The sequence below is a fragment of the Leopardus geoffroyi genome, chromosome B1, assembly GCF_018350155.1.
Source record: "Leopardus geoffroyi isolate Oge1 chromosome B1, O.geoffroyi_Oge1_pat1.0, whole genome shotgun sequence".
NCBI lineage: Eukaryota > Metazoa > Chordata > Mammalia > Carnivora > Felidae > Leopardus > Leopardus geoffroyi.
The window spans coordinates 137,168,967-137,181,526 of record NC_059327.1 but is presented as its reverse complement, the minus strand read 5'-3'; the positions used below and the strand labels follow the sequence as shown (position 1 = coordinate 137,181,526).

At 43.9% G+C, this 12,560-nt stretch overlaps 1 long non-coding RNA gene and 1 pseudogene across 1 annotated transcript; both read right to left on the bottom strand.

Moving 5' to 3' along the window:
- Nucleotides 1–7,187: 7,187 nt before the first annotated feature.
- On the bottom strand, nucleotides 7,188–9,248 carry LOC123583299. The gene is made up of 3 exons (XR_006704822.1): nucleotides 9,117–9,248; nucleotides 8,247–8,367; nucleotides 7,188–7,482 (listed from the first exon to the last, which is right to left on the bottom strand). It is a non-coding gene; the product is annotated as an uncharacterized LOC123583299 (long non-coding RNA).
- A 586-nt stretch (nucleotides 9,249–9,834) lies between these two features.
- LOC123583298 lies at nucleotides 9,835–10,782 on the bottom strand (annotated as a pseudogene).
- Between the last annotated feature and the right edge of the window lie 1,778 nt (nucleotides 10,783–12,560).

The window sequence follows — 12,560 nt, the reverse complement described above, 5'->3', positions numbered from 1 at the left end:
GGAGGGTCACTGCAAATCTACTTCCCTCCTTGCTCTGGTCTCCTCTATTGTCCCCCGGGGTCCAGACTCCATTTTGCTATACTCTCAGTGGTTGAGGCTTGTGAAATCATTTGCCGTTTGCATCAGAGTCAGGCAAAATAAAATTTTCTCTCCATCCCGAAGGGCGATGGGTCTTTACATCCTTCAGATATCTGATAGGGGTGGAGGTTCGAAATAGCCATTCTGGCAAGTAAAAGAGGGGACTGGTTGGTCAGAGAAATATAATAGGATTGCCGGGCAGGACTGAACCCCATTTAAATTTGGTGGCCATCAGGATGCTGGGGGTGGGGCTCAGTCAGTGAAGCGTCTGACTCTAGATTTCGGCTGAGGTCATGATCCCACGGTTTAGGAGTTTGACTCCCACATTGAGCCCCGCATCAGGCTCTGTGCTGGCAGTGTGGAGCCTGCTTGGGATTCTCTCTCTCTCTCTCTCTCTCTCTCTCTCTCTACCTCTCCTCACCTCGCTCTCTCTCAAAGAAAACAAATAAACTTAAAACAGAAATAAAATAAATTTGGTGACCATCAATTATGGTGGAAGCCAGCAACTTCATTATGTGCATGAGTCACTTTGGCAGGGACTAGGGAGATTTGAATTCCTTTGCCTGGGGATTGAAAACAAGAAGAGTGGAGAGGCTGAGATCAGAGAGATGGAGAAAATGGGACATTATCTAGTTCAAAAAGATAGGAATTAGGCATTTCAAAGAAGTCAACAGAGTGAGGACTGAGAACAGGCCACTGGATGCAGTTGCAGAGAAGCCTCTAGTGCTCAGAACTCCACGCTATTCTCTCCAATCTGCTCACCAGACTTACCTGTGTCATCAAATTGACAAATATTTTATTTTATTAAAAAATTTTTTTAAATATTTATTTATTTTTGGGAGACAGAGAGACAGAGTGCAAACAGGGGAGGGGCAGAGAGAGAGGGAGACACAGAATCCGAAACAGGCTCCAGGCTCCGAGCTGTCAGCACAGAGCCTGACGTAGGGCTCGAACCCACGGAGCATGGGATCATGACCTGGGCCAAGGTCAGACGCTTAACCGACTGAGCCACCCAGGCGCCCCAACAAATATTTTAAAACATTTGTTTCATTCACAAAAGTAAATATAACTAAATAGAATAACCTCAATGACATTTTCATTAGATATACTGTATTATGTTTTCCACTAATTATCACTAATCCTCTAAATGGCAATATTCCAGAAAATGTAAGAACATAATAATAATAATTTCTAAAGTCACCCCATAAAGATGAAGGCATTTTTAAATTTTTAGTACATTTTTTGTTGATCACTAGAAAAAAATGAATAGCTTTTCTCATGTTTGTAAGTGCGCAATTAAAAGCTAAAAAAAAAATCCATCAACACAAGTAATATAAAGATATTACCCTAATATATAGAAATAGGAAGTGTGTGGGGTGCCTGCTTGTCTCAGTTGGTGGAGTGTGTGACTCTTGATCTTGGGTTTGTGGGCTTGAACCCCACATTGGGTATAGAGATTACTTAAAAATAGAATCTTAAAAAATGTAGGAAGTGTGTAATACCAATAAGCAGTTTGGATTGTGTGTGTGTGTGTGTGTGTGTGTGTGTGTGAGGTTGAGTATAGATGAGCTCTTTGCCTGACAGGTTCACTCAGCTCTAAAGTCTAAGTTAAGGCTGAGCGCATATGCAAAACTGACTTTGGAAGTCAATTATAGACAACAGAAGGGAAAAGCCCTTACCCGTGCTTTACCCACTGTCCTCTGTATCTTCTGGGGATAATAATGACAAGGCATTGTCTTTATGACAATAGAAAAGATATTATTATTAGAATGTCATTGTATTTTCTTCTGCTAATTTCTTGGAAATGATTTTTAAGTAAAATTTCAATTTATATTTTAATATAAATATAATTTTAAAATATTTTCATGAAAATGTATAACAACCTTGTTTGCATCGCAAAAATTCATAAGGACGAAAGAGAGACACTGGCTACTTTGATGACCTTAAGGAAGACTCCAGGAATGTGCCCAACAGCATGACCTTTGAGATCCAATCCAACAACCAGAAGTTCGTCATCTTAGTAACGTTTGAGCGGCCATAACTGCTTGAACAATGTATGGCAGAACCTGGCTGTGTGGCTTCGATTCCCCCTTTCCCCAGCACCCCCAAAGCAGTTGGCCTTTGGGGCTGTGCCCAGATGGGTTTTCTCCTACTGTTTATCATGCCACACTGGTCCCATGGGTGGTTCAGAGCTTCCTGGCAGTGGGAAGACTGAACGTTGGCCCATCCGGTCCACATCGTAGGCTCCAGCAAAAGAGCCAGGCAGCACAGACTCTTCTTTTGCTAATTTTTTTGGTTGAGCATAATGAACACTCAACAAGGATGGAGAAAAAGAAGAAAAGCAAAGGAAGGTTTGTTGTCCAATTGTGATCTTAGTGGCTGTGCCAGTTATCAATTTATTGTTACTCGCCTCAAAATCTACCCTTTATCGTCTGCTCTGTGATAGTGGGCTAGACTGTTTAAGCACTTCTTGTTTTCAGCGAGCATTTGGTTAGATTTTATCAATAGAAGGTGCTGGAAGGACACTGCAGGAGGAAGGAGCTTCTCCTTCCTGTCTGTTTCTTCCATTTTATTTCCCCCGGATTAGACACATTTGCCCATCCAGGCAAAAGCAGCACTGGGCCACAGCAGGCTCCCTGAGGTAGGTGGTTGGTGTTGGGGGGCCCAGATCCCCCCTGCCAGCAGGCGTGCCCACCCCCCACTGTGTAGCATCCACAGTTGCTGCCTTGGCTAAAGTGACGGACTGATGAAGGGCACTTAACTCCATGATGCAATTTGTGCTCCAGAGCGTCTCCAGGGGATGAGACTGAGCTAGGCTTCCGTGGAGACCACATGCTTACCTCACCGGATTCCCCTATTCTGCTCTGCTTCCCCCATTCTGCTTCTCCTGAGACGCTGTTTCCCCCATAAAGCACTTGTACGCGAATTCGCATCTCAGCTCTGTTTCTGGGAGCTCAGCCAAAGACCCACCACATAGACCCTGCCACATAGAATTCACTCACCAGATGCTTGTTGAATAAAAGTAGAATGATTCTAGGCTCTCTGATACAAATTGGCTCAGATTATAGAGTCTGTTGCTTCGCTCTTCTGAGCCTCTAGTTTGCTATCTGTAAAATGGAATCAATCAAACCTAACCTGTGGAACCGTTGTGGATAAAGCACCCGGCCCAGCCCTATGGTTTCAGAGAGTGTTAGCTTCCAACCCCTCCTTTTGTTGTGTTTCCCTCTTTGAAGATGTGGGGACTCACTTGGTGCGTCCAGGGTTGGCATGAAGATGATTTGAAGCTGAAGACAGTTGAGATTCAACTGATGTAGAAAAAAGCCTTCTTGGAGCTTCCCTTACATGACTAAAAGCAGAAGCTTCTAAGAAAGGAGCCTGCCATAAATTCTCTTTGGGGTGGCTTCTACTCCTAGGAGCAGGACCAGTAATAAACTTACCATAATTACCCTCTCCAGGGGTGTTTCAAGGCCACGAAGAAGACAGAAAGACCACTGCATCCGTATAAACACATATTATCACAGTTTTTCTTATCTCCCATTTGTTCTCCTAGAAATCCATTTGTCTTTGCTAAAGGAATCTATTTGTTCTTCCCATAGAAGCTGTTAAATATACAAACCTTTAACTTGAACCATTCAACCAGCCAGCTGCTTCTTTGACTGGCTCCTGTGTATACGCTGAAAAACTTTTTCTCCTGTTAATGTGTCTTTTGCCCGTTGAATTCACAAGCCATGGGCACTAAACCTGAGACTAGAGGAAAACATCTTTCCTCTCCTACAAAGGCTTTGGAAAAGAGCTATTTTTTTCGTTTGTTGCTGTGTGGCTCGACTACGTACAAATACAAACATCCTGGAACATTATCTTAACAAGGATGGATGATTCTGCCAAAACAAAACAAAAAAGCAAAACCAGTGTGATCATTATTGTACTCATCAGCTTTTAGCAACTGCTGAACCATGTCCGAACCACAGATGTCCACAGTGACCCCTCTCTCCCTTACACAGAAGGAATAGACAGCACGTTTAATTACACTGTTAAAATTTGCAAGGGAAGTTAAAGTTTGCAAGGGAAGAAGGAAAGAATACAAACCAAAGTGTCAGCATGAATTATTTCTGGATGAGGACATTTTAAAATTTCCTTTTTTTTTTTGTTAATTTTTCTTTATTTTCTAAATTTTCAGCAGCGAATGTTAGTTTTATGATAAAAATCCTCTTTCCTTCTTAATAAACAGTATAAAAACAAAAACAAAAACAGGGACACCTGGGTGGCTCAGTGGGTTAAGTGTCCGACTCTTCATTTCAGCTCAGGTCATGATCTTGCAGTTCATGGAATCGAACCCTGTGTCGGGCTCTGCGTTGACAGCATGGAGCCTGCTTGGGATCCTCTCTCTCCCTCTCTCTCTCTCTGCCCCTCTCCTGCTCAAAAAATAAAAAACAAAAGTAATTAGAAATACAAGGTAGGCAACATTTCCTAGATCACTCTTACTTGCTGGGTTTTTGTCGTTGTTTGTTTTGTTTTGTTTTGACCTTCAATCCAGACTCGACATGGCTTTTTAAACATATGCTGCATATTTAGCATTCCTTGCTTGCTGGTTACATAGGCAGCAGGAGGTAAAGTCATTTCCTCTGAGATTTTGTAGTCGATGCAAAGGTTAAAAAAAGAGACAACAGGCCCCAAATGGAGTTGTAGCAAATGGAGTTTGCTCCAAATGGAGTTGTCTCTCTCTCTCTCACAGAGTCGTGACATCAAGACTTTTCTTTCCAGGAAGCAACTTTATTCATGCTGGCTGGGCTCAGTTGGGTGTGTACCTGAAAACTGAGCCCCAAACGCCACATGGCCTACTTTTTTTTTTTTTTTTTTAATATATTTGCTATTTCTTCATCTCCCATATATGGTAACACACAAACACACGGTCTGATTAAATGGTCTCATGTTCCAAGGTCGCGAGGGACGTTGTCACGTATGCATATGCCTTGAGGTGTTTTTTTTTTTTCTTCACATTCCTTAGGGAGGGGACCCTACCACAGAGTCACTTGTGCTAAGCCCACATCACCAACCCAAGACCTAATACCTAACTTAATGTACCCATAATTGTAACCAGATTAAAGTGAGTCTGCTCCTTGGTGAGTTTCAGGTAGAGAAGACTCCAGGTAGAGGGGTCACATGAAGGAAGAAAGTTTATGTGCATGCAGCAAGTAACGAGATCACAGGGAGTAAGTTCCAAAGCCGTAACTCCCAGAGCAGGGACGAGTGGGTTTCTTTTATTTAGAGTCAGGATAAATATTCGGAAAGGGGAGTTTTGTCATCTTATGTCGAGGTAGGCACGAGGTTGCGCATGGGTCTTAAGGAAACACGACTGTAAGTACGTTGTAGGTTGTGTTAGGGAGGCTTGTGCTCTCCTTGGGTGGAGATTTTAACATTACAATAAGGCCGAGGTAACTGACGACAGGATGTGGCTGCGGGCCTGCTCCAAGAGCAGGTATAAACTAGAGCTTGGGCTCCAGATCTCAGGTAAGGCCAGCAGGGCCTTGCTCACCTTTGAATCTGCACTTGGAGTTGAACCATTGGTTTATTGTCTCTGATCAGGTGTGGCTATTTCCAAGCCTGGTAGAGACTTCGTTTTTGCATTCCCTTTGTTCCCTTGAAATCCTTTACTGCTGAGGTTTCTGCATTTCTTTGTAATTCAGCACCTCCTGGGAAGTTCTGCCAGCCGTGTGCTTGGGCAAGCTGGGCACAGACCTGGGAGAATAGCTGCGGGCCTAAAATGACTTCTCTTGTTTCACAAAAGCTTTGTCTCATCTTTTCTTTTTCTGGTTCACAGCCCTCTCGGGAGCTTTCCTGGTGCAATCTGAAACCTGCCGCAGCAATCAGAGGGCAGGGAGAGACCGAAGAAAGAGGCAGGCCGCCCTGGGTTGGTAGGTGGCAATTTAAATAATAGCAAAGGGAACTTACCTAGGAGGCTTGTCTTGGGCCGCAGCAAGATGAATAGATCCCCACACCGTCGCCCTCCAAATCTTAAGAGTTTTATAAAGAGGCCCTAACTGGGCCAGTCAAGTATACCGTGCAGGTGTTTTCAACAGCACATCACCATCTCAACACTATGTCCTTGGAGCAGCCTCTGGGAGCTGGAAAGGCAAGTGGAACCCGCATTCCAAGGACAGGGGAGGGGGGAGGAGTCTCTGGGAGCCCCAGTTCAGCTCACGGGTCTGTTGGTGGTCACATCTTTTTGATGATGTTACCCAACATCTGGGGACCCCTAACTCTTTCTGCTTACATAATGTCTTAACCTCTCCCTGGAATGGAATCTTAGACCAGTCAACATGGAATTACCTAATTAGCACTAGAGAGGTAATCTGCCTGACAGACCCTTGTTGTTCCCAAAAGGAGGGTGACCTTGCCACCAAAATTCTGCTCTTTGCTAGTAACTTCCTTGTCCTGCCCCCTTCTGCCTATAAAAGTCTTTCTTTCATTTTGCACAGCTCTTTGGAGCTCCTTTCTATCTGCCAGATGGGATTCTGATTCATGAATCAAATAAAGCCAACAAGGTCTTTAAAACATACTCAGTTGAATTTTGTTTTTTTAACACAAGGGTTCAGCATTCGCCTCCCAAACCTGAAACCAGAGCTCATTTTGTTTTGTCTGCCAGAAATACTGCAGCTGGCCACTATTTCTCACTAGAGCTCAGCTCTGGGAGCTGTTTTTATCAAGCAGAGCTCCTATCAACAAAGGAAAGGAGAAATTTAAACAAGAAAGGAATAGAATGATTCCTTGGGAAGGACTATGAAATACTGACATGTCCTTTTGAAGCAAAGGTGATTTTAAGATCACATACAAGTTGTTTGAAAACAATACTAATGTTGATTACAATTCGATTAAGGACAAGTTCTAAGACACTTATACAACAGAGAACTTAATCTTGAACTGAATGAAGGTGAAAAGAAAAGAAGAATAAATTGGGGTCAAATAGCCTTATTGGGAAATGAGGAATGCGTGTCCACATCTCTGACAGACTTTTTTGCTTTTTAACTATTCTAATAAACTAGCATGTGTTGTGGAAATGTAATTAAAAGTGAAATGTCTTCTCAACTCAGAAAACCTCTCTACAAAGAAGAGAAAGAAAATAATTTTTTTATTGAATAAGCATTAAACCAGAATGCGACATGCATCTCTGGCCATCTGCTAAAGAGATGGCAGACAGCAGGGAAATCTTGCGCCCTTACAGCTGAGCGGATGCACCGGTGACATTCGGCAGGTTTTGCAACGTGAACTCAGATGATAGTTGAAGTTAAGTTTGTCTTCTCCTAGGAAACTGCGAGGCAGGGCACCATCTTCCTTGAGAAGTACATTTCATAGAGATGGCTCTTGGTCCTCGGGGACACATTTCTGAGCTGTGAGACTGGCAAGAGGCTGATGCAGCCATTAAAAAAAAAAGAAGAAAAAAAAAAGATTTACATACGTTTGAAAAACAGAGAAAGAAATTGTGAAAGAAAAGGGAAAGGAAGGTCTCTTTCCTTGTTTCCAAAAGGTAGAATTAAGCCCCTTATCTTTACGCCCTTTACACATACGGTGGGGTAACTTCTCAATTCACCTAAATCGGTAGATAATGAGGCGGGGAAAAGTAATTCAGTGAATGTCAGGTATGCAGTTTTTCCTCTTTGGCAAAACAGCAGAAACATACTCTTTTTCCGATTGCCTAGACCAGGGTTTCTTAACCACGGCACTATGAGCATTTTGGGGGGCAGATGATTCTGCGTGGTTTGGGACGGGCCTGTGCATTGCAGGATGTTTAGCAGCATCCTGACTTCTCCACCCACTAGATGCCCGTAGGACAACCCCCTCCCCCAACTTATGGCAACTAAAAATGTCTTCGGTCATAATGAAATATCCTAAGCGGAGTGGGGGTGGGAATCGCCCTCGGTTGAAAAGCACCGGTGTAGACAAATGATCAAAACACATGAACCAAAGAGGTAGGTGAGCCTAGGCTGGGATGCCAACAAGCCTTCTGCCCTCACTACCTGAGCCACACCTGAGGCATGCTGGAGCTGTGGCCTGAGCACGGATATCCCGAGGAACTGAGGGTCAGTCCGCTTAGTGGAAGACATCTCTGTTTGTATCACCCAGCCACCGGTCTCCTTCCCACCCACCCACCCCCTCCCCCGCCCCCACAGCACCTCTGGTCATTCTTTCTCAGTCCTTGTGATGCTGGGAGGAGGGTTAAGACCCGAATCATTGTAGCTCCAGGGCTTGTCTTGTGTCCAAGGCCTTGTCAATCACCACACTCTATCTTTGCGGCTATCGTGAAAAAGAGGAAAGAGGAATGCTTTTTTGGATGGTTTTGCCTGGCTGTGAGAGTATGATCCTGTAGGCAGCCGCCTGGCCACCGTCATGGGGGAGGCTGAGAATGGAAGCAATTCAGTGGGAAGCAGAATTAAGATAAAAGGCGAAAATATCCTGGACACAAAATTGGAGCCCTGGATCTAGCCATGTCTGAAACCATTGCTTCTGAATTGTCTGTTAATGTGAGTCATCAAAGCCGGGGCTGGGAATCTAGCATCTAACTGGCGCACAGCACTCACAGACCCTTCGAGCTTTCCATTCTCCCCAGATGGATGGGGACGTGAGGTGGGTCTTAATCCTCTTTTTTTTTTTTTTTTTTTTTTTTTTTAGTTGCAAAGATTTTACCTCAAAATATTTACAGTTAATTTTTGTGGTGGTTTTAACACATTTCCACAAATACCTTGATACTTTGCCTTCAAGCAATGGGAGCTACATCTGTCTCCCCTAAGTTATGAACTAAGTAGACAGGGTGACTCACTTGTAGTCAGTAGAGAATGGAAATGTCCCAGTAGTAACTACAATGTCAAGATCTGCAGACGTCACCTGAACTAAGTAGTCAAAGTAAACATCTCTAACAATAATGAAGGATGGTATCATGTCCCCTCTTCCCGATAGATGCAATGAGAAGGGTATTATAGCACATGATATTTCTTCCAAAAATGTACTACCCCAGTCTAATCATGGGAAAATATGAAACAACCTACCATGTGAGTGCCTTTCACAAAATAACTGAGGTCTTCAGGTCAAGGTCATAAAAACAAGAAAAGATCAATAAATTGTCAGAAACCAAAGTTAATTACGCAGGCCTGATGACTAAATGCAATATGGAATTTCGTTTGGTTCCTGGAACAGAAAAAAATATTATTGGAAATACATTATTGGGGCCATCGGTGAAATTTTAAAAAGTTTTTAGTTTCATTAATAATTTTGTACCAGTATGAATTTATTAATTTTCATAAATGTACCCTGACTATTAACATTCTCTTCTAAACAGAGCCCATACTAGATAATCCAGTTGAGGGAGTGTGATGTAGGCAACTGCTTAAAAAAGTGTTGAAAGACTTGGAAAGTCAAAGAAAGGATGGGGGAGAAGAGAAGGAGGAGCAAGCCACATATTTGCAACAGCAGACAGCTGCTACTACCCGTAGGACTAGAGAGATCAAGGGAGAAGGTGGTATCAGGAGGCCAGGAACCAGAGCCACCACCGTCGGTGGGAACAGTAGGGGCCAAGGGCAGGCCACCCCAAGATGGGCCCCTTTGGCATAAAGATTATTTTGAGTTAAAAGCAATCAAGACCCAGCAGATTCGGAAAAGCTCTTTACCTACCTCCCCCCACCCCCCACAACTGCCTAAAAAGAATGTATTTATTTATATTTATTTATTTCTCTATTTATTTAATTATTTTCAGTCAAAAGGTCTCACGTGTTTATTACTGAACCAACCTACAGGTGCAGAAGCATAATAACAGAGAAAAGTCTTTTCCATGATACAACAGATCAGGTAGTAGGGAGGTTTGCAGAGTGACGGAGTAGGAACACGTGACCTTCAGGCGGCATAAACGTGTGCCACCTCAGGTACGATCCCGTACAGACCCGGCTTCGTTCTTCTCCAATGCCGCCTCTTGGAGTTGTAGCTGGTGTTATTACCAGTTTTCATCCGAATCCCCTGAGGAATAATGGGACGATTCTGCTTTTTTGTTTCTTGGCCAGGAATCGCTTGATCCTGAAAGTCTTGTGAGAAGACATGGCAAGAAACAGTCAGCAGCGCACGCCATGATGGCGGAGAGGAGGAGAGACCTAAAAGGAATTCGGATTGAGGACCTGCTCCAGGTGGAGAGCTATAAACCCTAGATAACTACATTATACTGTGAACTAGGCGTGGTCCAAGCAAGGCCTGTTTGATGGAAGCCCTCCATGGCCCATTGTTTCTCAGTGGCCCAGCAAACATTTGTTTACCACACATTTACCTTTTTTCAGTCTTCCTAAAGACCCCATTCCTTCCCTTTGGAGACCCAGACCTTTGAAGACCCGGTTCTGCTTGGTTCAGAATGACATATATACTTCATGCTGCCTGACTGTGTTTGGAATTTCCATGTCTATGTGGATGCTCCCCAGGTCTGTAACTAAGTATGATTTTTCTCCTGTTAATCTGTTTCATGTCAGTTTGATTCTTTGTCTGGCTAGCAGGACCACGAAGGGGACAGGAATTCTTGCTTCCTGACAGAACTGGCCACACTGCCAGAGGAGCTGAGACTGAAGAGGGGGTGCCTGACAGAAGCTGGAGCCTCGGGGGAGCCATGGCCAGAGAGGCTGCCCAATCGCCTCCCAGTGACTTTCATCGGAGAAATTGGAGAAGAAAATCTTTTCCTCTACCCTCTCAGGTTCAGTAACTGGGGGGCTGAGAACTTAACTGACGAAAGGCAGATTAACAAGAAAAAAAGGCTGAGTTAGTTTGAGTGTGCAATCTGTTTATATGCCAGAATGCTGTGAGGAGTAACTCAAAGAGGAGGTTAGAATTTGGGAGTTTATTTACCTAAGTTAGTAGGGGAAAGGAAGGCTGGAAAAAAAGCTTCTATTGGAAAAACAGATAGGTTTCTTTTTTTTTTTTTTTAATGTTTATTTTTGAGAGAGAGAGAGGCAGAGTATGAGCAGGGGAGGGGCAGAGAGAGAGGGAGACACAGAATCTGAAGCAGGCTCCCGGCTCCGAGCTGTCAGCGCAGAGCCTGATGTGAACTCGAGATCGTGACCTGAGCCGAAGTCGGACACTTAACTGACTGAGCCACCCAGGTGCCCCAAATAGAGTTCTTTAAGAAAGACAAATGGAGGGGCGCCTGGGTTGCTCAGTCGGTTAAGCATCTGACTCTTGAGCTCAGCTCAGGTCTTGATCTCAGGGTCATGAGTTCAAGCCCCGTGTTGGGCTCCACACAGAGCATGACGCCTTCTTAAAAAAAAAAAAAAAAAAAAAAAAGACATATGGGTTTTTAGGAGAACAAATAAGAGATAAGAAAATGTGTCGTGATGTTTGTTTATATAGGTGCAGGTGGTCTTTCCACCATGGAATTCCCCCAGAGAGGGGAAATATGGTAGGTTTACTCTTGGTCTCTCTCCTGGGAGCAGACCTGCCCCTAGCAGGAATTCATGGAAGTTAAATTTCTCAGAAGTTTCTCCTTTTAGTCAGGTAAGGGAAGTTCTGAGGGAGCTTCATGCTGTATCTGTTGAATCAAATATCTTCAAGTTAAGTTAACTCTGGGGTTTATACCAACTCTGGGGTTCCAGGCAGGTCCTGAGGGGGTTCAGGACATGCTCCTGTCAAATATGACACCGTAGCACATTGAATATTTTAAGCTGAAAGGGTTTGAAAAAACAGAAGCAGTAAGGTCACTGTGAATTTCCTTCTGCCCTTCTCCCAAAACAGGTAATAAAATCCCCATGTGAGAGTTGCCCTCCCTGCACCCCAGGAGAAGACATCCTTATCACCAAAGACGAAGGGACATGGAGAAGCATCTGAACAAATAGGCCTTACTAAGTTTCCCCTGCTGTACTCACCCCATACTCTTTTACCTGCCGTGTTTCTACACGACTGCCTACTCTTTGTTAAACCTAGCATAAAAATACTCAGGTTTAACGGTTTCTTTGGGCATCACATAAAACCTATATTAAATAATGTGTGTGCTTTTCTCCCGTTCATCTGTCCCTGTTGGTTTAATTTTCAGCCCCAGCCAGGAACCCTAGGAGGGTCAAGGAAAACTTTTTCTTTCCCTATGGTCCCCACAGGCTTCACCTAACTGAGGGCCGGTGGGCAAGAGAGCCCGGGAAAAGGAAGTATCCAGACTCCGGGCCCTGAAATTCAGAGAAACAAGAAGCGGGGAATGGTTTTAAGAGCAAACGCACAAACGACTGGCCCATCTCTGTTTCTGTGGTCACCTGTGATCTTACCTTATCCTTTGCCCCATCTCGAGTCCTCCATTATGAAGGAAACAATGCCCACCCCTTAAACAGCAAGCCCAGTGGTTCATTTCTGGGTCTACTTAAATTGCTAACTTGGTGGTACTGCCTAAATAGCGAGCAGAGCTTTGTATTTGAGACACCTCCACCATGTCCCCAATAGTCATATACATGAAAACTACCAACTTACGTTGGTTTATAAGC